A 27,917-nucleotide genomic window follows, 5' to 3' on the forward strand; every position below is an offset into this window, starting at 1 on the left:
ACGGAGAAGCCACGCATAAGAAGGAAACTGAAAGATACGAAAGTGAGGATTTCAAAAGGACGAAGTTCCAGAAATGTTTACTGATTTAAATACAGTTCTTTATATTCGAACAAAGTTTTGCTTCATCTGTGCTGCAGAGGATTCAGTCGACGAACTGCCTATCAGCCTCCTCTTGGCAGTGCTCCTTGATTTTGAGGAAAATGTAAACCACGACGCCCAACATCACGGCCACGAAAAGCATCACGGCCAGCAGAGCGAAGATGTACGGGAGGAAGATCAGGTAGGACTCGAACATCAGGTCTCTTGAATTGAATCACTTCCTAGAAAAGCGGGAGTGTGTTGAGGATAAAATGCAAAATGTAAGCGCGAGTTTGTAAATGCTACAAGTTCATTCAGACTTCATGAACAAGGGTAAAAAAAGTAATGGTGGTAAAAAAACTAATATCAGGCACAAAAAGAGGGGGAGAGAGGATTGAAAAAAATGGAAACCTGAATGGTTTTTGCATCCGTCATCTCGGAATAAAGAGAAGGACAGTCCTCAACAATGGAGGTGCGTTCAAACCACGACACATCATAAAAAGGTTATTTTCTGATAACCATGCCAATACCAATACAAATGAATGTGATAATTACAAAACGAAACGAACTAGATTGATAAAACTTGGTAGAGTCGTCAGCAAAAAAAATGGAACACCCCTCTCAATTTGTTATTCATCATCGCATTTTCATAAAATTGGTGCTCCTGCAAGGAGACTAAAAGGATAGAAAGGTTGAGATAGACAAACTGATTAATCAAGTTAATTGTTAATTAACATAGTTAATTTCCTACTATCTTGAAATTTTTCCATTAAGGTAATCGAGATTTTTCAATAATTCTATTCAGCAGGTCTTTTTACGTATGCGTATTAAAATTCGTTCCGAATTTCTTAGTATACTTCATTTTGTTTGCTGAAAACTAAGCTTACCGGGAACACTTTAGCCACAGCTAGTTAATATAAAAGTGAGACTTCTTTCGCTTTTTTATCCCAGGTATTTCCCAGCAGCAAACAATGTGACTCCGGCTTATTTTTAATGTGAGTATGGGTTTTTTTTTTTTTTGATAAAAATATTTTTTCTTTCTATTTAAATATTGAATAATTTCCATTACTTTTGAAATCCATTCACCATTTTGTCTTTTTTAGTTTACTTTTCCCTAAGAAATGAACATGCATCTTAATTTTTATGGTGAAGGAAACGGGACATTTTTTTCTTTAAAAATCGCTGATTAGTGAGATGGATTGAATTTTATGTCAATGAAATGATTGGTTTTTATTAAAAGAACGGGCTTTTATTTTCAGGGGAAACAATTGTTAATCGGACAGAAGATTTTTAAAGTTTACTACTTTAATGCTACTTTGAAAATGACAGAGTGATGGCCATTCTTTCTGTTACCCAACAGCTGACATAATCGAGACAAATAAATATAAACTAACTGAGCGAAGCACATTATCGTGCTGCAATATCTCGAACTAGAGGTTCGAAAACCATATATATTTTCATATTTCTTCATAAGAAAAAATTTGTTTCAAAGAGAAAATTATTTAATAACTCTGAGGTTTATCATTTTAAGGATATTTTTAAAATATCATTCACTTAATTAAAGAAATTTATGAATGAGTGCTCGACATTGAGTCTATAAATAACAGGTGCTGATTTATTTCCTTTTTCTAGAGTTCATTCATTGACTGAATGGTAGGAAAGGGTGCGGATTTTCTTGGATTTATATCTCAGTTACTTGCAAACGATAACTGATGGTAATGAGCAAAAATGAATTAAAAATACCAACGGTCAATCTATTCTGCAATCTAATTTCATAATGTCCAAGTGGAAAGAAAATCTTCATTTTCTTTAAAGAAAGCAGAATTCATGTTAAATTAAAATCGTCTGATCTGAAAAGAAATGAAATATTTCACTCACTGTGATTAAATCCATCAAATAATTGACAGTCTGTCGATCTATATATTCCGATGTGTGGAAACGGGGTGAGAAAAAGGTGACGACTCAGATAAAGGAATATTTTTTTTATATTACTTTTTCAGTAAAATCATAATTTTGTGATTTTAATCTGTTGAAACAAATCGTGTTCAAAATACATTATTTGATTTTTTTTCCACATATTGTGTGGCACGAAGTTCTCATTTGCGGATGGACTTTCAACCGACCATTTGAAAAATGTATTCAAACACCATTCTTCAACTTTCTCGTATACGAAATATACAAAGAGAAAAAAACAAGGTCATCGCGAGATTGAAACGCATCTCCTTGTTCCAGACTTCCTAGAAAAATTTTTGCAATTACGTCTACCCGTGAATACGGTAACTCAAAAATGCCTTCAGCTGGACAGATGAAAACTGGTAAGCAGTCTTTATTCTAAATTTTGAAATTTTTATCAAATTTTAAACGAAATATAATCACAGATAGTTTGTTTGTTTGCCTGATTATGAGTGAACATGATAGCTGCTAATTGGAAAGAATGAGATAGATAAATTCGGTACACAGTTTTGAAGTCTGATTAAGAAATGCATACGCAAATTCATCAACGGGCTAACTGTCTATCAGTCCGTACCGCACGCATGCAAGCTCATCTTCTTAATTAAATGAAATTTATTGTGCAGTTTAGCTAAAATTGTAGTTCTGTGTTTAGTTCCAATTTTTTTAAAAAAAACAAAGAAGTGTGAAATATATGCTCATTTTTTTAAAATTTATTTTACACTTCGTAATACGAAATGCAATTGTGTAAAAGATTAAAAATAAAAATGTGGGTCTTTGGTGTGAATAGATCCTTCAATACGGAGTGTGAGAGGATGCTTGAGGAAGACTATTCCCTCTATTTTCCTAAAACAATAAATAATTTGCCGACATGAAAACCTTTAAAAACTTCAGTAAAATTTTCGTCTACAAAATCAATTTTTCCAAAATACCCAAGACATTAGTTTATAAGGATTCGGAAACTCTTTAAAGGTAAAGAAAGAGGCATTTAGAATCTATTTATTTTTGCAATAGAGTCCTGAATTGAATAATGTGGCGCACTTTGTCAGTGAACTGGGTAAAAGAAAAGGAATGCACCAGATAAAGTATCGCACAAGTTTAATGAAATAGAAATTCACGAAAGCATGATATTTCACAAGCGGGGTAGGGCACGAGTTGGAAATTTATATTCACCATGGCGTTTTGTATAATAACTTTAGGGTATTCATTTATCAAAACATTATAGTGCAATAGATAGATAATTCTGCGAAAATGCTCCTCTAACTTTTAGCGTAACGTGTGTACATTAGTAATTTCTCGCCTTCGCTGAGCATTAGGCTAAGCAGATGTTAAGGTTCGATTTTGGAGAAGTTTTCCTTGCACTTTTTTTAATGAAATGAATAATTTGTAAATACTTTTGAACTTACTTTATTCATTTTTATGCACATATAAATGCTTATTCTTCTATTACTTGACTTATAATTAATATTAAAAATTATTATTTTAATTTAAAGCTATATTTATTTTTAAACTAAAAATGAATACAAATATTACCTACAATCACTCACATAAAACATTTTTTATTTTGTAATTCCAGATATTCATTCAGCATTTAGAATTTCCCTCGCCCATCAACATTGTTTCACGAAAGTCTGCGCCTCAGGTCCAGTTATTTTTGACATTGATTAGGTTAGCTGAACCTTTTGATCATTCGTTGTATAGAGATCCTAGCGGGATTTTTTCAGTCTTCGATACATTGGCATAATCTATATTCACAGACATTTTCAATTTACCTTCTACGTTATATTGAATTAAAGAATGATATAAGATTCTCTAAACACAGCATCGTATTTTCTTTGAGTTTCTATAACAAAAATTATAGAAAAATTTATATTATTCCTGTTGACATTCTTCCGAGAAAAAAATTTCAAAGTGTATCACAATTTATGAAACATTCATCCCACCGTCGTTTCTCGTTATTTCATAAACTTTCTTTTTAGCGCTGTTAAAAAGCATGCGTTTTAGTTAAATGACTTCATTGGATTTTTGTTGTTGGACCCTCTGCCTACGCATTCGAAGACTCAACACCTGCTTTCTATCGTTTGCTTATGTATTTAATAAATCATCATTTATTCTCTTACATTTCTGAGATAATTACAGTTTCATTGTGTCGAAAGAGGTAATTATTCGTATTAAAATCCAAAAACCTTAAAACATTTAATGGTTTTTTTAGATCATTTATAATGGCTAAAGTTATGTTTATTTTAACGTTTAAAAATTAAATTCCTATTATAATTCAAGTGTCATGTGAATTAATATTTATTTTTGCATGAAAAGCTAGCAACGCATTAATTTAAAAATTATTATTACTTGTAAAATATAATTCAGTTTGAAATAAATTTAAAAAAAAAACAAAAGTCTCCAATATCGAATCCTGGTTTCTTGAAAGATAAGCAAATACTTTAAACGGTGGGAAATGACTCTCATGAAAACTTTGCTGAAGATTTGAGAATCATATTTTCAAAATTTGTTAGCTATTGTTCTTAATATTTTATTAAATGAAAGTCCAAAAAAGTATTCTCGATTTCATGCCGAACTCGATTTTCCAAGCCACGATTCCCTGTTTCGGGTGTAAGAATAATCGCAGGGCAGAACGAGTAAAATCTCAGGCGGCACGTCTTTTGGATATTTACTCAAAGCACTCCAAAGGCCTGCTTTTATCGAATCTGTTGTCTAGTTATGCAACTAAATTGTTAGGTAGCTCTAAATTTGATTGGCATTTGATCTTGTCCTTCCCTTATCTTAAATCCCTGACAAAAAGCTCCGCGTTGTAATACTCATTTCTTCGATATGTTTCATCCCCAGTATCCCTTTGCTAAAATGATGTTCCTCTGTATGCCCGACTTAACATTAAAGATTGGAAGCAACTTTTCAAGACGCCATGCGCATGCGTAGCACTCCACAGGATAGAGTTATTAAAAACTCCTCTTGTAGTTATTTCGCTGTTTGGGCGTTATAGTAATTTTTAATTAATATTTGGTAGCCCAAAATTTGGTCGTTTGCAAATAGTAAAAATATATTATAGACATAAAGTAAAATCAAATTTCGAGATGGAAAGATCATTAAAAAAACTATCTCTTGAATGCGTTCAGTAATTACTTCTATTTTGAAACCCTCAATTATAATCGATATAATTTTAAATAAACTGCAGTGGAACTATGAGGAACCAAGTAATCGATTTTGTCAATCTTTAGTAATTTCCACATTATTTCTTAATTCCTATTTCTTTATCACTTAATTAATTTTAAGAAACATAATCTAGGCACAAAATTGCATGATATATTTTCAGAGTTCAAGAAATAATGTCATCGTTTAATCGGCTTTATAAAACATCATTTCTAGTGGTTAATTAATTCTTCTTTACATAAAAATAAAGGATATGATAAAATTGACATGGTAAAAAAAGGTTGCTGCTTTTGAATGAATAATTTAATGGTTTTGGACATTAAAATAAATTTAAAAAGTCAATAGAAATATAGGTGCACTATAAAATAGCTATTAGTTAAAAATTTCACGTCATCACATTATTAGCAAAACTAAAAATATCAACAAAATGCGTTCCTTTAAAAAAATAAGTGTGAATAGTCAAATATAGTTTGTTGAAAAGTCCTAAAAATGATTTTAAAGAGAAAGAAAACTTGCCTCGTATGTAATTTCGGCATTCCCAACAAAATTTGTAATCCATTTTTTTTTCATGCACAGGTAAATTTTGTGTTTACAGTGATACTCATGTCTTCGCAATTGTAGGTTTTTACTGAAATCACGTGTTTAATGCTGCACGAAAATCTGCTTTTGCCAAAATCACAGGCTGACTGAACCTCAAGCACAATGCGCTGTTATTTATCAAAAATATGCGAGTCGTTTCAAGATTCTTTACAATCCACGTGCCTTCAAGAGATGACAAATAAAGTCAGAACGCCGTGCTTATCACTGAAATAGGCCGAATGAAGCCTCCAAGACTCTAATAATATCCTGCGATATTTCAAATCAACGATTCAAAGAATTGCATCGCTCTTAATGAGAGCAAAGCTAAATCATTTTAATTTGGATTCTGTGACATACAAATATTTTTTTTAAACAAAAGACAGTTTCTCTCGCAATTTCAGGGAATGTTTTTTTTTTGTCCCTCATTCTGTAACAAAAATCATATAATTGCAGCATGCTTTATAAGATGAATAGTTATCACCGGAGCCCTACTCAATGAATTCATTTCTTTATTATTAAATCTGCAACCAAGACATATATCTTTCCGCCTCAGTTCAACATCACTTTCGGGTGATTTATCGGTGTTCAGTCTCAAACGTTTTTGAACGGCCATCCAGAGTAGAAGCGCATTTTTGTGCCCTCATCCCTGTGGCATGTGTAGTTGTTCGAATTTTATGCAATTCCAATACGCAGATAACAATCCTTATTGGCACTTTCGCTAACAAGGAACTCTCAGAGACATTCCTTCAATTTTTCTTCTTTTTTCTTTAAAAATTAAAGAGAGGATGAAATAGCTAGCGTAACTTACAGATGGTTATGATTAATATTCCGGCTTTTTAGATAAATTTGGACTATATGACAATCCTTATTGACATTCCTGCAACAGAGAATAGGACATTGACCATATTCTTTTGAACTGTTTGGAATAGTCAACTCATATAATAAATAGGCACAATTTTAATTACAAATCAATATCGTGTATCAAAATTTTTTTCAAACAGGAGTTTTTTACTAAGTACCATCTAAAAATGAGTTGAGTATAAAATTCTGAAAACCTTTAAAAATAAAATTATATGCATTTTTGCTTTTTTTTTTTTTTACTTATATATACAACATCGTCATGCAGGTAAAAATCATTTAAGTCCAACATTTTCGATTTTGAGATTTATACCTTATCCACATTTTCAATTGATTGTCTACATCCTGGTATACATAGCTTTTATGTCCCTTTGAATTGCTGAGTTACAGAGCTGTCTATAAAATATTTTTTTTTTAATTTTTCATAATGAATCAAAATGTTTAAATCGGCTATATCTCAAAAGTACAGTTTTCGATTCGTTTAAATCTTCAAACAAGGTATTGAAATTTTAGAAGTTTCCATTGACACGTACCTTTTACCGGAAATCGAGTTTCATCTCCGGCGATTTCAATGGCACTTTGATAAATAAAACCAAAATTTATCCAATTATTAAATTAGGATTGTGAAGTATTTTTCTTTCAGGTTATTATAGCGTGGCAACGCCTCTGTCAATACTTTCAAGCAGAAAAATACTTCATATTTGCATCACAGTTTTTCAGTGAATGTCTTTTTCGGTCGTTTCTTTTCCTTCGCGCACTGAATGTTCTCGTTTGATGTTACCCGATGCACGAAAATTTTTTCAGTCACTTCATCAGTGAAAGCTCAATTATAAAAAAGTATGCGAGTTTTTCTTTCTTATGTAATATTTTTTCTTTCAATTGTAATTTCCTTAAAATGGAAAATCCCAATAAAATAGTCCATTTTAAAATCGTTAGAAGGTAGATGATGTTTTTGGCATTATTTATGAATATTTCATTGAAATTATTTAAGTTTAATGGCACAAATGTTATTTTGATGGGGTGGCACAAAAAACTGATACTGAATCATAAGTACTATTTAAAATCAATTGGTTCTTGAGGACCTGTTTATTTTATTATATATCACCACTTATTGATCACCTGCAAACAAGAAATATTCACGAAATGTCTAATGGAGTTTATCAATCTTGTCATAATCTAAAAATCGCCAAATAAACCGGGAGTCATAAATAGTCACAAGCACCAATAATTCTTAATTAAAAAAGGAAAAATATATTACTTGTTACGTGTATCAAACTGTGGATCTTTTGGGGCGAAATTTGTCAAAGGACAATCTGTCTCTTCGTTCTTTCTGGGGCAGTACGAATGGAAAAAAAAATGAAGAATGCAAAGAGAGAGATAGTTGAAATTTGCTTCAAGGTCTTCTTTCCAGAATTTCGGACCTGATCATGCTTTTGACCGTTTCGGTTATGTGATTGATTATTGGCTTTTTCATCAGTATATGGGGTGAAACAACAGACAGAATGGAAACAACAGACAAATGATGAGACTGGTGAATGAAATGTGTCTTTGACATCCCAAATGTAGATCTGCTTCGATTGAATAGCTGAGATATAAAAGGCTCGAACTACTTTTCACTATTCTATCGTGCCAAAAGGAGGAGGGAATATCCCCTCTCACAAATTTTAACCATGCACCCACGTTGCTTGAAGGCCGTTTAGAAAATTAACAGCAAGTAAAACTGAACTAACCCGATTCGCTTTCAGATGAACCAAACTGATTAAAAGCCGTGAGTCAGTCACTCCGCTTCACCAGCGGACTCAAAGCACGGTGGCAATCCATTGTTGGAAGGCGGCGGCAGAAACTTGTTTGCTCATCTTGATGTTCATTCCCGGCCCAGTTAAAAAAATTATTAGTAATCCCCCCCCCCAAATTTTTTTGAGGGGGGGGATCTGAATTTTACAAGATGATGAGTTCTTGGAATTCTGGAATTTGTTACTTTTTTTGAACTTGGTATTTCAGGGTTAATGAAATGTGTCTTTTATCACTTTTCTCGAAGATTGCTTCAGAGCAGATATTTTATTCCGATATTAGTAATGAAGGAGCTGTTTTGACAGAGAAAAAACGTCATTGAACGTCGCCTTATTCAGAGATATTATTCATTCTCATTAAACAAGTTTCAAAGCACAGTTTTGGGAAAATCCCATGCAAAATCTTATTTAAAAAAGTGCTATAGGCAATTTATAGGTAAAACGTTTTTCGAAATTCTTTACATTACTGGTACCCGAATCATTAGAAGGTTTATATTTTGATGCGCTGAATGGCCGCTTAACCGCTTAGATTATGCTGCGACATTTTTCATGTCTCCCTTACCTATGAAAAAAGAAGAAAAAAAAAATATGGTTTTTCTTTTCAGGCCTCTTCTCAATGGATCCCGAAACTCCTCGGTACTGTCCAAAGCTGCTGCAAGCCAAGCGCTGGCAGATGTGGGCCTCGGTCTAATAGGAGAAATCATACAAGTCATCTGCCTCATCATCCTCGTCATCATCAGCTACTATATCATCTACAGGATTTACGTGATTCTGAAGGAACATTGTCATCGAGCGGCAATGGAAGAGTTTGAACCAGCCATTTATGATTGACGTTTCTAATTTTTGGCCATTTTATATGAAAAAAGTGTGTTAAAATATTAAGGAAAAATCGAATGCATTAAAAATGAATTAAACTATTAAATGTAGCTTTTGACTTTTCTATGCTTTAACTAGCTTGCAGGATTCCCTTAGAAATATTTTTTCTTGTTGGACATTAGCTATTTGGGCTCAACTTTCACTCATCACCACATCTACTGACAAATCGCCAAGACGATTCCATTCACTTTCTGCGCGTCTAACTTGGGTATATGTGTTCCAGATTCTTTTATATTCTTCATTAGCCGACTAGAATGACGACAGGATTCAACTCCGCCTTCTCTAGAGACGCTGAAATCCCTGTAAGAAATGACCCGACGTCGAACTACGGTGGACTCTCGAGATTCCACTAGGAGGATCGAAGGCACGTGAGAATATTTGTTCAGAAAGACGGCATTTTGATGAAATCCTAATAAGCGCGTAAAAATCCCAATAATGAGCTCTGCCCCCTTGAGCCCCTTTGCGAAGGGGGAGTCAGTGTAAAGCATTTGAGTAATGAACAATTCACGTGAGATTTTCATGCAAAGAATTCTTGAAAGTTAAGATGGCAAATAAATGGGACATATGAAAAATTCAAGTAAGGGCAAAGAAAACAGTTCTATTATGCGTGCTTCGTTGTATAGTAAAGAAAATCCTTACTTGTGTCTAAATGACATGTCATTGACAAACAATACTTAAGATACATTGATTTTTAGGCTGAATATAGCATGAGATCTTTGGCGATTTTAGATCATTGAGACATGAATCGCTGGCATGTGGCTAATGCACAAACATCAGAAAATCAAACGTGTATTTTGAGCGTCTTATTTCAAGCCGGATGAAATAAAAATCTGGTTTGATTCCAAATCTGATTTGGGTAAATATTTTAGATGTTAAATTTCATTTATCTTGCTCTTAACTTTTTGCAGTTATCGTGCATATATACTTAGAAATATAATGTCATGGAAAGCTACTCATTTTGTATTGTTTGCATCTTGCTCAAATAGTTTTTGAGTTGTCGTATTTACAAGCAGGAAATGTGTGCTTTTCATCAGAATTACAAAAATGTGCATTGCTGACTCAGGAAGAGCTAACAAATAGAAATTTGTAAAAAATTCGAGTTCCACTGTTTGAAAGATTCCTATATTTTCTCTTTACACAGCTCCTATGCAAAAAAATGAAGTAGCGGGGACGATCCCTCCCCCTCAAACATTTCTCGTATATTCTCTAGTGAAGATGTTATTCCGGAGAACCCTTTGCATGGCCTTGGCGTACGATAGTTACGAAATATTAACTTTTACGCGTGGATTTGGCCTTCTACTGAATCCATCGTGTGATCCTTGGCGAGTACTTTTCTTGATTCGCCTCTGCCTTACGGCGAACGGTGTCCGAAAATGAATTTGTATCTTAAATGCGTTCCCCCCGACCGATTGAAACCAAAATTCGACGCGGAACTGCATTCGTAGTCATAAAATCACATACCGAATTTGGAATACTTAACTCATTGCGCTCTTGAATGATCGCGTTTAAATGTTTTTGAAATTACAGACCGACAGACGGTCAACCTCTTGTTGGATTCGGCTCAACTTTTGATAGCTGTTATATCTGTGAACCGAATTTTATCCGTCTAGCTCTCTTCGGTTTGTAGTTATCGTGTTAACTTATATTCGAACAGACGCTCTTCCTCAGAACGGATTTTGCTGAACATTTGTATGAAATCTTCATATTTGGTGTAAAGAAATTTATCCCTCTTGTGCAAAGCGTTTTTGAGTTATCTTCGTCACAGATAGGCAGAATATTTTTTTTAAATATATGTTTTCGAATTCAGGGATGTGTAAAACTTGGAAATTTGTCAAAATCTCGAGGCAGATTTTTTTTTGATGTTTATACTGCTTTCTCCATACTTTGTATGCGAGAGAGTAAAAAGTGATAAAGTCGAATAATCAAAATCTGGATGAACATTGCTCGGTATGATTATCTGTTTAATGCTGAATGTACCAACACTTCGTTGATACATCGTGACTCTGTTGGAAAACGGCCATTTGATGCGTTAATATGGTTTGCTTAGTATTAAATTTATCTCTTTAAAGTAAATTTGTGTTTTCTATGAGCGTTTGTTTATCACTCAAGTCAATCTTATCTTTTATATTATATTTGACGGTAGCCACAGTCAGCATACATGGAATGAATATTTGACAAGTTGCGTTGCCATAAAACCTCACCTAAATTTATTTTTATGTAGCTTTTCTTGAAATACAATAATTTGGGCATTTTGCAACAAGAACTGTTATCCCATAATCTCAAAAAGTCGCAAATTTCAATGAAGGAACAAACATTTTTAAATTGCGCTTCTTAAAAAAAGCTTTTTTGCAGCAAAACATAGAAAGGCGCAGTTTGGTGACTAAGATAAAGTTTGTTCACAGGTTTGCTTTATGAACTGATTATTTCAAAAAGCGGAGAAGGATCTATTCAAATTGTAATTGAGATAAGGATTTTTTCGTTGAATTCTACCTTTTAGTCCAACATCTTATTATCTTCTCCTGATTGTTCTTGAACTGACATAAATGCCAGCATCATTCAATTGATTTCTGATGGTCGCTGATGATATTTTTCTATCTTGAAAACATGGTCTTTTTATTTTTCTGTCATCAATAAATATGATGCACCTTTTTCAGCCATTTCCTGCTTTGCTTTTTATTGAATTTGTCTTTTGATATCGTAAACAAAGCGTTCGGACTTCAGTTGTAGTCACTGAACCACCCACTTGTCTTGCAATTTCAGCATAGGAAAAACCACAGTCATGTAACACAATAATATTAGTTCTCTTTCTAGGGATACAATCTATTCTTTTATTTGATGTCATTGCTTCGTGACTAAATATTAGAAATATTTACAAAAATTCTAACTATATATTAAGATGTTTCACAGAATTTCTCACTTGCAATTTGATTACATAAAAAACAACTTTCCGTCTACAGAAAAGAGCACAATAATGACTTGTTCCAATTTTAAACATGATGACATCTTCTGCTAGCAGTTATTAACATTTGATTGGTTCCCAAAGCAAGAACAGTGATTTGTCAGGAAAGTTAGAAAATTACAATCCACTTCATTACAGTGTTTGTATTTCAGATTAAAGTAACAATAACTTTTTTATATTGCAAATATTTGAATTTTGATTTTTGTATTGAAATCAGCATTTAATTCTGTTTAAAATGTTATGCAAGAGTGCCTTTTATGAAATGTAACATTTTCTATAAGCATGCAAAGTTAAAAAAACATAACGATTTTCAAAAGCGTCCACAATTTTGGCCATCACTGAATATGATAGCGATTTTTCTACACTCGCCGACCCAGGTAGGGATCTTTAAGAGGAATTTGTTTAGGTCAGCAATTTTTTATCCCTTTACTCGGAGCATCGGAACCGCTGACGAAAACATTTTTGCAGAGATTTCTGTTGCATTAATTAAATAGAAAAAGTGGAATGGGAGCAGGAAATAAGAGAAAGAGAATATTTTAGAATGAAGTTAATATGTGCTGAATTGAGCTAAAAATTAGGAAATTAATGAAGTTTAAATTAGATTTTAAAATATCATTACATACATAAACTTTTCTTCCCACTTTCTTTTAAGTTTACATATTTTAATTTTTCAATTATTCTGAATTTCTTTTTTGGATTTGATTCCGTAAGCTCTTCCTGATCTACGTGTGAAATCGCAATTGATGGAATACTTTCCGTTTCGCAGCTCAGATAACCATTTTCTACATATATTCAGAGTTTTGAAGATTTTAATTTTTTTTCTCTTCTTCTTATCAAATTCTTGCATGAGAAAGAAAAAGTTCCTGTTCTATACGAAATTCGTAGTTTCCCAGTACGTGCTTCTTATATTCCATAATCCATAATCTCCACCAGTCACTCGGAAGCTCACTTTGAATACAATGATCTACCTGAGGGATTTATTTAAGACTAGCCACCTTTGGAGACCAGCTGGTTTGTCAATCTTAATGTTCGTTAAAATTTTAATAATTAAATATTTTATTCAATTCCTACTTTAATAACTTCTTCATCAATATACTTTAAAACTTCAAATTTTGATAGTCATATAATTCACTCATATATTATAAAGGCCTTCGGTCATAACGTAATATGTATCTCTCTAAGTTTCTGTTAGCCCAAGTAGAATTTATGATTTAAATTAAAGTGTAAATGATTAATCTGCAATTAATATAATAATATTTTTTACTGAAACAAAGCATTTTTTTATAAAATGATTACTGAAAACAGAGTCACTGAGCGTTTAAACTTTATGGGCACTAAAGAATATATATCTTAATTTATGTAATATCTCAAGAATTTGTCAACAAAATTTTCTCAGATTCATCATGAGCAGATCGATTAATGAACAATGTTTAATTTTAAATGCATCAAACACTAAGAAAATAAACAGAATCGTTTAAAATAATCGGTCGAAAACAGGTTAAAACTAAACTACTTAAAAAACGATATACTTAAAACTATAAGCATATACAAAAAATATATAACTAACATAAATATAATTTAATTACAAAAGAACACAACTAACCTAAAAATAATTTAAATCAAGTCCGAATCCGTTGAAAATCCATTGAATCCGTTGTCATCAATCAGAACACAATGCGCATGTGTTAAGAGCATAATGCGCATGTGAATTTTCAACACCAGAACGCAAATGCGTGAATTTTTCTATGTCGGTTGGGGTAACGCTAGGCAGATTAGAAGTTTTTAATTTCCTTTATTCTGTTTTATTTTAATTCAAAAGTACTTCAGAATGATTCTGAAAGATAGATTCATTAACAATGTTTAATTTTAAATGCATCAAACATTAAGAAAATAAACAGAATCGTTTGAAATAATTGGTCGGAAAATGTTAACCCTAGCCTCATTAATGTGGGGAAAAAAAACCGAGCTCTTACTCATTTGGAGGTGGGTAAAATGAAGAGATTTTTTTTGGCGGGAAAGTTAGTTTTTAATTAATAATTAAAATTCAAAAAAGGGACCCCAGGTGCATATTCCCGACCTCCAAAGTATACATGTACTAAATTTGGTAGCTGTAGGTCAAACAGTCTGGCCTGTAGAGCGCCAACACACAGTCATTAAGCTTTATATAAGTATAGAGGTCATTTTGACACATTTTCATTTTAATAGAGTTAAACTTGTAAACAAATTTTATAACAGTCGATTCATTTGTAATATGCATCTGTAAAACTCGCCTTTCTTCATCATCAAATTTGAAGGATTAATTGAGGACTAATTTACACCAACAGTAATTATAGTTGCCATGTGTGAAATATAATGACTGCCGTGCTCTTTCGATTATGACCGGCAGAAAAGGGTACATGCATTTATTTCTATAGATATTACACCTAACGGTATACTTCCGATTGCAAAATTTCATTAAATTACTGTGAAGAATGTTTGGTTTCGGAGGAGATGGTTAGTAAAAAGGTTTTTAAAAAAATGAATTTTTGCACTGCCCACATATTGTGAAAGTGTCAATAAGCGATTTTTTTTCTCTTAAATTTATATACGCATACCAAATCTGACTCTTCTATCTGCGATATTTGCAAACATGAACGCCGTCTGCCTGTCAAAAGTAGAATATGATAGACACACATCGTCAGCAGGCAGTTGCAATTATAGTTACAAACACACACACACACACACACACACACAAATACCCCACATCGGCATCGCACTGGAGTTTCATTTAAAATACAATTACTAGGAATATTTTATGAAGACGCATAAGCAAATACACAAAAATAAAGGGACTGAATTAATGACATGCCTCTCACGATTCTTTAAATTAAAGAACAATTCAGAAATACATTATTTATTCTAAGTATCGATTTATCTTTTATTAACAAAAATCGTAAATTATTACACTTTGTATTATAAATTTTCCATCAAATGTTTCTGAAATTTTGTGCAAATTACATTAATAAATAATGACTTTCAGTATTATTTATTTAAAACCTTTAGGAAACATCACAACAAAATTAGTAATAATCTAGTCAGACTACTTTAAATACCGGGTGTGCCATAAATTTGTAAATACTTTAAAAATTCATAAAAATTGAAGGAATGAGTATACTTTAATGCGGTTTGCGAAACTGTTATTCTCATGAAGAGAAATTTTTTTTCATACAAAAAAAAAAAAAAAAGAAAAAAAGAAATAGTTTAAAAATTTGTCGATAGAGGGCGCTAAACACAAGCAAAACATACAATTCTACGGGAAAAATACTTTTATTTGCATGCAAGCAATTGTTTACATGCGTATCACAACAGTACTACAATACTTGTTCTATGTGTCCACCATCACCACAAATAACAGTTTGGAAGCGGGAGGCAACACTGGTAACTGCATAATACAGCATATCCGGATGAATGCATGGGATTTCCTGGCGAATGGCTTCCTTTAGCTGCACTAACGAAGTTGACCTATGGCGGTACACCCGAGACTTAAAGTAACCCCATAGCTAAAAATCAAGGGGTGTTAAATCTCGTGAGCGTGGGGGCCATTCATGTGTAAAGTGACGGCTGATTATCCGTTCTTCAGTAAAAGTTCTTCTCAAAAATGCCTTCACTTCGGTGTCAATGTGAGGAGGTGCCCCGTCTTGCATGAATGTCACTGTGTCAAGGACATCGTGTTCCAATAAGGACGGTATCACTTCCTTCTGTAACATTTCCAAGTAACTTGTTCCATTAACTGAACATGTCTTCCATCCTGCTTTTTTACAGGGCTTTTCAAAGAAAAAAGGGCCTACAATAATGGATGCAGTGAAACCACACCAAACAGTAACCCGTGGTGAATGCAGGGGCTTCTCAGTGTAAGCATGTGGATTCTCATGTGCCCATATTCTACAGTTATGGGTATTAACTGCTCCATGCAAAGCAAAATGAGCCTCATCTGTCCACAATATTTTCAGCAGCCATCGCGGATCATCTCAAATTTTTGCCAAAGCCCAATTTGAGAATTTCAGTCTCTTAGCTGTATCATTTGGTAAGAGCTGATGTAGCGATTGCAATTTGTATGGGTACAATTGCAATACACCATGAAGGATACGATACACCGAAGTCTTTGGTATACCAGTTATTCGTGCCACTTCTCGTGCGCTACTGACTGCACTTGTAGACTGTTCCCTTAGCGTGTCCATTTGCGAAGAGACATCGGGGGTACGGACTGTTGTTAAACGAGGTGCACCACTGCGTGGCCGATGACACAAACTTTTCTATCTCAATTATAGTAATAAATTATGAAATACCGGGTGTGCTATAAATTTGTAAATACTTTAAAAATTCATAAAAATTGAAGGACTGGGTATATTTGAATGCGGTTTGCAAAACTATTATTCTCATGAAGGGGGATTTTTTTTTTTGATACAGAAAAAAAAATAATTCAAAAATTTGTCAATAGAGGGCGCTGCACACAAGCAAATCAGTGGAAATATGCAGATTAAAGTCTTATGAAAGGCAGAGTGAGCGATTGACACATCATTTCTAAAGGTTTGCATAAGGTTTGTATTAAGATGTTGACACTGGTGGATAAGGCACTATTGGTAAAGTTGTTATATGTCAGCAACGAATCGGTGGCTGAAGCCTTACGAAAGTTTAGGACCCAGAAAAGATTGAAGAAAGGTTCAGGTCCGATCACTCCTGCTAGACTTGTTTCCCTAGTACGCCGTTTCGAAGAAACTGAAAGTTTGTGTCATCGGCCACGCAGTGGTGCACCTCGTTTTGCCATTCGCCACGAAATCTCATGCATTCATCCGGATATGCTGTATGATGCAGTTACCAGTGTTGTCTCCCGCTTCCAAACTGTTATTTGTGGTGATGGCGGACACATAGAACAAGTACTGTAGTACTGGTGTGATACGCATGTAAACGATTGCTTGCATGCAAATAAAAGTATTTTTCCCGTAGAATTGTATGTTTTGCTTGTGTTTAGCGCCCTCTATCGACAAATTTTTGAACTATTTTTTTTTTTTGTATGAAAAAAAATTCCTCTTCATGAGAATAACAGTTCCGCAAACCACATTAAAATATACTCATTCCTTCAATTTTTCATTCCTTCAATGAATTTTTAAAGTATTTACAAATTTATGGTACATCCGGTATATTATATATATATATGAATTTTTACCACTTTTAATATTACTATTTTTACTTTAACTTTCAGTTAGAGGAATTAGTTAACTTAATCTTTCAATTTGAGCTTTTGTCAGGGTGATTGCAACACATTGATAAAAGCTAAATTTTTTTCATGCAAGCACAACGACCTCGAGCCTCTAATTTTTATTTTGTTGAAATACATGCTTAAAACATTTTTATCTGATTAAAAATTGAAACAAATTATATGGCAAAATGATATATATATATATATATATATATATATATATATATATATATATATATTAATTTTGAGGTGATGTAAAAATCATTTTTGTGCTATTTTACTTTCGACAGTATAACAGTACAAAATGTTTTTGGTTAGTTATTTGATTTTTAATTAGTTAAAATTTTAATTAAAATTGTCTAAATAAAAGGCGCGCATTTCTACTCCCCATGGTACATATGCGTAAGTTTTATAGCTTTAGGTCGAAGGATCTGTCCTGTAGAGCAAACACGCAACCACAAATGCATATTCCTTTCTATTATAAGAAGAAATAGAAAGTAAAGCATCATCTTGGAATATGCATTTCTTACTTCGCTGGTTTTTCAAGGGCATTCTATAAAAGTCTAGTAAATTTTTAAATAATAGACAAGGAAACATTAATCATTTCAGACTTTGCAGATCTGTTTTCACCAGTCTCTATATTGCCGGATTTCAAACTTTGTGGTAATATACATTTCCAAATTTATATTTAAAAAAATGATTTCTTACCTAGGTATCTTAGAGCTTAGCAATTTGTTTTATATAATTTTTTAATATTTACAATTTTTAATTCAAATTTTTTCTCTCAGAATAATAACATTTTAGAAAATAAAAACCACACCCTTCGACATCCCCCCCCCCCTGAATATCTTATCCGGTAACATACTTGAATACAAACACAAAGTTCTCAACAACTTAAACCAATAAAATTACGGTATGCATTTTTTTCTCATTTTTGATACTTTTCATCATAGTTTGATTGGACAAACCGTAGTTTTGTGCATAGTGAACTGCAATACAAGGGTTGTAAACCTTCACCCATTTTTGTGCAAATTGGAGATGAATGTAGTGTTAATTGGGAAAAGTTGTCTCCAGTTGTGCGGAAACTCAATGCACACTTCGGGTCTCTTTCTTCTTACTTGCTGAGCTCTTACTGATTGCGATTGCAAAAAAATACGGAAGGAAGGAGGAAAATTTTTCCGACTCTGAAAAACGTGGAAATGACTAAAATCTCGAGTCCGAATTTTTTGAAGTTTATTACACTTCCTCTTTTCCTACTCCAGTAAGAAATGGTCCCGTGTCATAAATTTCTAAGAGAACTATAAAATGCAAAGAGAAAATAAAGAAATAGCCCGACTGTGTAGCTAAACGCCCTTTGTTGGAAATAAAATTTGCTGATTTCAAAAACATAAATTTAGGACCAGGTGCTTCCTTGTGGCCTTGCCTGCCGCCAGATGGCATTCACTAATCTTCAAGTTCATCGAGTGAAGGCAAGGTGGAAAGAATCTACTAGTCGAGAGAATTCAAGATCTTAAAAAATCCACCGGATAGCAGGTGGTCGAACGAGGAAATGAAGAAGCACATCGCTTTTTGTTCATTAAATAAGTATTAATGGAAACAGGAAGTGTTTGCAGAAAGTTTTCATGGGAAGAATATTTAAAAGTGAATAATAAAATATCGCCCAGCATTTCTACTGGATTGTGAATTGAGACACAATGCGATAATGAATATCAGACAGTTTATTGGGGGGTGGGGAGATTTATCTGGTTTATTTTTTAAATAAGTGACCGCCGTCTGAATATTTCCATTCAAAAAAGTGACCGTCTGAATATTTCATCTCTATAGAACTTGTTTGCATGGGAAGGTATACAGGAATGGGGGTCGTAGAGATGCGGGTTATTTTTTTTAAACCGTTTTCCTGGCTTTTGAAGAACGGATCCGGGCTCATCTACATAAATGATGAAATCTGCAAACAATAAAGCGAATTCACATTGCACAGTTTGCTCGAGAGGAGAAAAGACGTTGTTGAGTGCAGACGCGTGGCCTTGAGAGGACATTACCAATTTTTCGTAAATCCTGAGCAGGTTTAGATTCAATGCTAAAAGTCTGAAAATCATCTTCTGAATTAAAAGATTTTCCATGCATTTTTTGGGTAGCATTAACTTTTTTCATCTCATTAGTTGAGCCTTTTAGATAAAAGAAATAAAAAGAAAAAAATTATTTAAAAAATAAAATACGCAAATGAAGCATTAATTAATGCCATTTAAAGATAATCTAAATTAAGTTCTACCATTTGACAAACATTTAAAAATATGTCAAATGAAAAATTTAAAAATTATTTGTGTTCCTTCTTAACGAAGAAATGAATGGAAGAGCTTGCTGTCAAAATTTTCTTTGGAACAAATTTCTTTATTTGTATTTTCAAAATTTCAGAAAGCTCCGTTCTCTTTCCCTGCAAGTGCATAATCAATAAAACAATCTGACAAGAAAGGGAAAAATAGCTTATGAGATTCTAATTGCTTCTTAAATCCTTTGGGTAGTTTATTGCTGTGAATAAAGATAATGTTTTAAATATGATAATGTTTATAGCCTGGATCTATCTATAATGTACAATACGCACAATTCGTTTACAATTTCCTGCAGGGCAGACCTTTGGAATTGTCAAATGCGGCCCGTAGTGACTTTTTGTGAAATAAGTTCTCATCAGGCAATTTTTTTTCAAAATTTTAATCCGATTATTAATTACTTAAAAATTAATTTAAATGTTAACATTTCTCTGCTCAATAACTTCGGGATATATTGTAACATACAACCAATTTTACACCATTTTAAAATGAAAAAAATAATTGATAAGCTTTTCAGCGATATCGATTTTATAGCTGTGCAACTTTTCCTCGTATTTTAATAAATTTATTAAATATTTTTGAGTATATTTTATATCAGCAATTTTTTATTACTTTAATTACTGCATTTATATATACACTCGTTGCAACGACAATAAGTATATTTTTAGTGTTCATGCTATCACCGCTATATAATTAATATAAAATTTAAAAAAAGAAACGTAAAAAGTCTTAAGCATTATCATACTGCAATATGTCAAGCAGAATCGCCTTTGAAATTTTTGGAGAAAAGTGCTTGATTATTTTCGATGGTGCCGAGATTCATGTCAAGGCTAGAAAAAGAACTTGGAAGGAGAGCACCGCCAATTCTTATTTTTAAGATATTTTCAGACTGAATTCTGATATATTTTAAGATTTCGAACAAGCGTGGCAAGCCCTTTTTTTTTTTCTTTTTTTTTTTTTTTCATGAGTAAGAAAAAAAAATTTTATCTGAAGAAATTCAAAAAATGAAATATGCAACAACTTTAGTGGAATTACATAACATTAACTCCCCCCCCCCCCAATTTCGTGTTTCTAAACAATGTTTCTTTGAAAGTGCCAGTTACGAAGAAAAGAAAAATATTTGAAAAAGTTATTTTAAAATTGTTATATTTTTATAAACAGATTTAGTTAAATAATTTCAAGTCATTGGATATTTCGTATTTCAGTTCCACTTAATTCCTTAAGCGAACGACATTTATTCTCTGCCGAAATTAAATTCTTTTTAAAAAAAAGCGATAGTAATAAGCACTAAGTTTTCTTTATTTGCCGGATTTTAGATTTTAGCAGTTTAAAATAATCGCACCCTGGAAAGACCAGATATTACTTAATTCGCATTCACTTCGAAACCTCAACTGAAGGGCCAGGACATGCCAAATGCCCTCCTTTAGGGTGATTGGAAATGGAGGGATGCAGACCTGTGCTCCCCGACCTTGGCACAAGATTACTAGGCCTGCCTCAGATCTCCGTCATATTGTTTTGAAATGGAACGTAAAACGTAAAAAAATGTTTGTCATGTGACTGCATCGTCCAGCAAATTAATTCTATTATTCTTGAACTACGAAATTTATTAAAAATACAATTCCATGAACCAAACCATATGCAAACTTCTATGAATTTAGATTGCTGCCTTTTTAAGTTATCGCATTCATAATGTCCGCGGACATACTGTTCGACGATGGATTTCATCACAATTTTAAGATTTACCAATCTTCTATTCTTCTGTTACGATAGCTCACGAGATTTTATGAAATAGCTCATTCCAGATATGAGCTACCTTTTACAAAGACAGGCATCATCACAATCCATGCAGCTCTCGAGATCAAATTGTTTTGAAGATCACAGGGCTTTCTTCTTATACGAGAAAATGAAGCTCATTCTGCTTCAATACATTTGTACTTTATTTCTTAAAAATCGTATTTCAGGATAAATTTTAAAAATCATTTGCAGTACATGTTAAAAACACATAACAAATCATATTGTGTGTTTAATGCGAAAGCAGCGCTTCCGTTGGATATCCTCAGTATTGCGCAACTTGGTAACACCAAAGGTTAGCATAGTAGACTGAATTAAAAATTATTAAAACTTGGGAAGGAAATATATAAGATTTCTTTTATCTTATTGATATTAAAAACGTCTACCCCATCTGAAAATTGTTTTGAATTTTGTTGTTATTTATAAAATTATCCACAGCTTGATTTAACAGTCGCCGTAAATTTAAATCCGCCGTTCAAATGTCTGCCTTGCTATTCCATTCAGTAAACACATATATCAGCTGCTATTCTCAATGTTTTATAAAATTTTGTATCATTTTTGAAACATTATTAAAAATTTATGAAAAAGTTAGTTGCTGTTTCTAAAAATCATTTGCTTCGTTCTTTATTATTAAAAGTCCTACATTTCAGCTATTTCTAAAAATCGTTTGCGGCAATCAATATTTTTCCGATGAACTAAGAGATTTTAAAATAGTTTAGTGCAATTGAACGCGAAGGACGTTATATGCGCTTCTATGAATCTAAAGCAAAAGAATAATCTCAGTGAAATTAAATAACTTTTTTTTAACTTTAAATGCACAGTTTTGTTAGGCGGAGCAACACTTATGTGGAATTAAACTCTGTTCGAATATAGAAATAATCTTTTCAAGTATTTTAATGTTCTGGTTTGCAAATTGTTGCAATTTCCACGTCCACATATGCTTCCCCATCGCTTTTTCCTCATCGTCTAATTCAATGAATTTTGAATCACCCTGAATATTTTTTATTTAGTTTCTGAATCTGCAGAAAGAAACAATCCATCGCAATATGTGGTCATTCAATGAATATTTCAGTCATGAATGAACTAACTATTTCGTTAAGCAATCAACTACTGCAAAAATAAATAAATTGCGACATTGGCTCGTTTGGCCGAGCCCCAAGGCTACACTTTATCATTACAGAAGATTTTTCTTTTATTTTAGTTTCATTTATTAATATGCCTCTGCAATTCTCGTTCTCTGACATGCGTCATAAACGTCTGAATCGGCGAATAGCACGTTAAACGAATCTTTTTAAACAAGACATTAAATAGGATTAAATAACTTGTCCAGATCTACGATATTCTTTCTCAGCTGAAGATGAAACAGATTAAAAAAACAAAAACAACTGAGATTTGTATGCATGTGGTTTCCTTTTTTCGCCAAATTTAAATATCACAAATACTAGTGGAGAAAGAAAGGAAAACGTAGACAATCTAGTGAGCCAATACTTAATCTTGCCAATGGACAAACTATGAATTTTAACAGCAGCATCAAGCGAAGCATGTAACTGCTACACAAGGGATCCCTTTCAAAGGCACGAGTTTCAGGTCTTTTCATTTAAATAAACAATTGTTCCGTCCTCGCTTCAGTGCTGAATGGAGAGCCATAAAAGCCATCTCTCACGGAGCTGGACTCCAGGCGCCAGCCGAGGAATTTTATAACTGTTTGACCCGCAACCATCACTCCTGGCATAAAGCGATATCAAAATAAGCCAGATATCTGCATCGGACCCCAAGATCTCGAATCACATCTTTTTCGGTCGTCGCGAGTCATTCACTCGGCTAGGAAGTTGAAAAAAGCGACCATTATGTCAGAAACTGAAACGGATCTCGCCGGATGTGAAATACGTGCTCTTTTGTAACGCTTTGTCTTTCGGGGCCTCTGTGTCGGAGAGGGATATGGAGCGCTGATATGCAAATATCGCCGGGATATGTTTGTGGGTCAAGCATACATGCTCAGATTTTTGACCTTTGGGCTAGACAAAAAGGATTGAAATCTTTTCAGACGAAATGTATGCAGATCATGCACGCTCATGTGACACACTCGGATCGATCGAATTGTCTCAGCATCAAAAGGCTTTTAAAATAAGGTTTCAATTAAAAGTATTCATGATCACATAAAAGCTTTGCTTGCCCTTAAAATAATTCAGATATTTTTATAGCAATCTTGATCTTCCAACAGTTTTCGTCCTGGAAAGAGTAAATGAACTACACATGCAAATGTTGCTACTCTATATGTGACGAGCCCATAAGATAATCAAAAGTCATACTAGAGAAGAATACTAATATTTCTATATTGCCATTTGCTCTCATTTTAAAATATAAATAATGACTACAATTGAACAGTCGACACATTATTTAATCAGACAAATCATCAATTAATTGAAATACTGCAATACAAAGCGGTTAAAAATATCATTGCAATTAAGGAAATGAATTTACGAAACACAAGATAAACCGAACCAAACTGAAAGTGGAGGGAGAGATGGTAGGAGTCAGGAAATCAAATGAGACAAACAAACTTTTGAGCTTTAGCGATCCGGAAGCTGCTAAATGCACATTAAAACACGGAAAATTCTTGATTCCGCACTTTAACGGTTAACCTGCAAATTAGCTAGGTAATCTGTACATTAAGTGTTTTCGGGCTTTAACGGCAGCATATTTATTCAAATCGCTATCTTCCCCTCATTCGTCTACTACAACAGGCTCCGGCCCACCCTCCTCCTCCTCCTCCATTTCTGGATCACGGGCTGTCCTTTCCTAAGGGAAAAAATTTCGAATGGCATAGCACCTGATTTCGAGGGATAAACTATCAATGTAGTCAGATTCAAAACACAATGAATGAATTCAAATTCCACTGGGACAAAAAAAAAAATAGTTCTGGATAACATTGTAAAACAAGATTTTATGTGGTGCAATGGTGCAAACAGTTAAGTGGAAAAATTCTAAAACCCGAACCAACGATATTTTTTTATTATTTATTCAACGATTATTCAATTTATTTATTCAACGATACCAATTACATTGTTGTTTGACTTCAAATATTGTTTTATTATAGTCAAGCTCATTTGCAAACAGAATAAACGTATTATTTGCTAAAAAAAAAGAAGCAATTGTTGTCAAATAACGCAATAAGATTCACGTAATGCAAATAGCATTGCGCCCATTAATGAATCTTTGCGAATGGGATTTATTTTGCACTATCTCATTATATTGTGAAATGTCTCTTTACGGCAGCGAATTTTACCTATAAATTAAATTTTACCTAAAAAAATTTGGCATGTGATCTTTATATCCAATTGCCTACTTGTTTACAGACAAGCAGGCAATTGGATATAAAGATCACATGCCAAATTTCACCTATCAAACTCGCTGCGGATATTTATTTGTAGAGTTGCGCGCACACCAAAAAACAATCAGAATATATATATATATATATATATATATATATATATATATATATTGTGTGCCGGGATGTCTTGTTTGTTTATAATTAACTCGCGTTTAACATAATAGAAGGATGGATTTCGTGAAATGATCTGTGATTTATAAATAGAAAAACGGAATTTATTCAAGCAATATGTCACGATTTCGGTGGAAAGGAAATTATCCTTTCCATAGCATTCTGAAAGGGGGAGAAAATGTTTCTTTTCCTTCGCAAAGCAGTGGCGAAGTAATGGCACACCTTTTCGCCCTCACATTCTAGTACAGGTTTTGCAAGTTTCACAACACAATAGAACTTGCGCCTCTCGGGGCGAGCCCAGCTCTCCTGCATAAAGATCGCCACACTCGGGAATACCCGCCTTGAAAAGAAGGGGGAGATGCGTTTCGTCAATTTGTCATTCAATTTCACAGAATCTTCAAATCTTTTACAGAGAACAGGATACTGACAACACTAAATAATAGTTTAATATTTTCTACATCTCTACTGATGTAGGGATGGATAGATGTTTTGGTAATAAATTTGCCTGCTGAATTCGGTCCGTTGTGTTTTTGAGGAATCAATTGCTTTCCCGTTTAATCGGAAAGACAGATAATCGATCCTTTGACAGAAATGACCTTTCAAAATCTTGCACTGACTAACAATTCTGGCGACAAAATCATATGTCGATTCGCTTTATCTTCTTGCGTGCTTCTTCGTGTCATTACGGTGTTCATAGGCATGTGGACGAGCAGAACTTCACCTGATGAATTTCCTCACGAATGACAGTTTGCTATTCAGATAGGGTATCAGATTTCTTTCTTCTCTCCTGTTCTGGTTTCAACCTATCGTATTGACAAACAAAACGACTTTTTCGGGCTGAATCGTCGATAGCTCAAATCCCAGTCTTTTAACGAAATGTAAAAATGGAAATTAGGTACAATTAAACTGATTTCGGTGATCTCTTTTTACTTAAATTTATTTATCTGTGCAGACACATTTTGACTGCGGTGTTAGAAATCAGAAACAATCCAATCAAAAATACTTTGCTCATTCGCAGTTTCATCACCAAATGTTGAATAATGCGACCTTGAAAGTGTTGCATTGGCCCAGAAACACAATATGACACAGAACAGTCTCCTAAAAAGTGAGCTTAATAGTCAAAAAAAAAGTTTAAATACTGGTAATAAGTAAACATTTTATGGGCATTTTTTAAAAAATGATTCTTTTTTTTTTAAATATAGCTTAGTTGAGAACATTAATACTTTGATACATGCACGGAATCTACATTTGATTTCAAAGACAGAAATTTTACTTCTCGATCTGGCCAGTTTCGACTATCTGCTGCATCCATCTCTTTTCTTTATTAATATTTTTTAACAAATCATTCAGAACTGCAGACACAAATATCTCAAAGACTGCAGGAATCTTCAATTGAATGTAATTATTGAACCGGGAAATACAAAACCCACAACATTTATTGCATTTCACATTTAAAACCTTATTAGACCATCGTACTAGTGAGAACCATCAAATCTGGATTCCAAATGGATACTTTCCTTGTAAAATGTAATATACTTTTCCCTGGAATTTCATAACATTATGCTCTTAAATACACAAATATTTAAAAAAAAAATTCAATGGGTAACGTTACTGATTCGTAGTTAACTGCTCATCTCAAGATAAGTTTTGAATTGGCGAACTCAGATTCCTAAAAATTGTCCTTAGTTCAAGATTGTATATTTCTAATAACCATGGTTATTTAAATAATTGTAGCAATAACTGCATTCACTATTGTTTGATATGATTTTACAAAAATTGAAAATAAAGTATGGTAATCTACGAAAAAAAATTCATCCTTAAGATCTTCATTCATCTCCTTCAGACCTACTTGAATCCGAAAAGCACATATTTGGAACATTCTCTGTCAACTGTTTTTGAATTTGATAGCGAAGAAACGCGACAAGTTAGAAGAAGGAAATTTAGTCTCAACATAAAATAATGGAGGAAATTCCAAAGTTCATATTCGATGTTTTTTTTCTCTACGAGATTCGAGAAATCAAAATGATATGGATTTCTTTTGGTTTAAGAACAAATAATTAATCTCAATAATAGACTCGAGCCAAACTTGAAATCTGAAGAATCGACTCCCACATCGAACCTACTCTATGCATCCTGTCCGTGCAGTATAGTTAATAACGGTTCTTGCACAACACGCAAATACCTCCTGACAATTGAGTGTTTTTCAATTGGAAATAATTTGTTTGTTTTAGATTTGATTAACATCGTACGAGATCTATCACGTGACGTGCATCGTTTTATCGGACGATGATGACACGTGAGTTAATATCCAATCCACATCAGTGGGACTCCAAATGGGACATCGAATTTGAAACAAAGATCATCCAACTACAACTCCGAGACTCTTTAATTAAAAGTAGAATACTGAGATTAAAACTATGCTTATGGAGGCTCTATTTATTAGCTAAAAATTACTTCATTCATTTTCATGAAAGAAGTTACATCAATAAAGTTAAATTAAAATTTTATTTCAGCATACAAATCTCATTTCAGTTGTTTATCAGAGGAATTAAAAGCCTACCTGCCCTTGACTTTCCCTAGTTCGAATCATTTCTGAAAAAATGCCATCAAATGTATAGGTTTCCAGCCCAGAACGGAATTTGTAGTGATCTTCACCAGTAGAGTTCTACGCATTCTGAAACAGAAGTTCTAAGCTGTCCGCCAAACTGGAGGTATAGACAAACAATAACAGATGGCTTAGTCGTTCCGGTATCATTAACAGTCACTGCAGCTGATCACAAGCAAGCGAGCACAATGAGAGGATTCTAAT

At 33.3% G+C, this 27,917-nt stretch overlaps 1 long non-coding RNA gene across 1 annotated transcript; it reads right to left on the reverse strand.

Annotated features, from left to right (window-relative positions):
* Positions 1-61: 61 nt before the first annotated feature.
* On the reverse strand, positions 62-27,917 carry LOC129980880 (uncharacterized). Its single transcript, XR_008785270.1, has 2 exons — positions 27,669-27,917; positions 62-320 (listed from the first exon to the last, which is right to left on the reverse strand). It is a non-coding gene; the product is annotated as an uncharacterized LOC129980880 (long non-coding RNA).

The sequence above is a fragment of the Argiope bruennichi genome, chromosome 8 (assembly GCF_947563725.1).
Source record: "Argiope bruennichi chromosome 8, qqArgBrue1.1, whole genome shotgun sequence".
Classification (NCBI taxonomy): domain Eukaryota; kingdom Metazoa; phylum Arthropoda; class Arachnida; order Araneae; family Araneidae; genus Argiope; species Argiope bruennichi.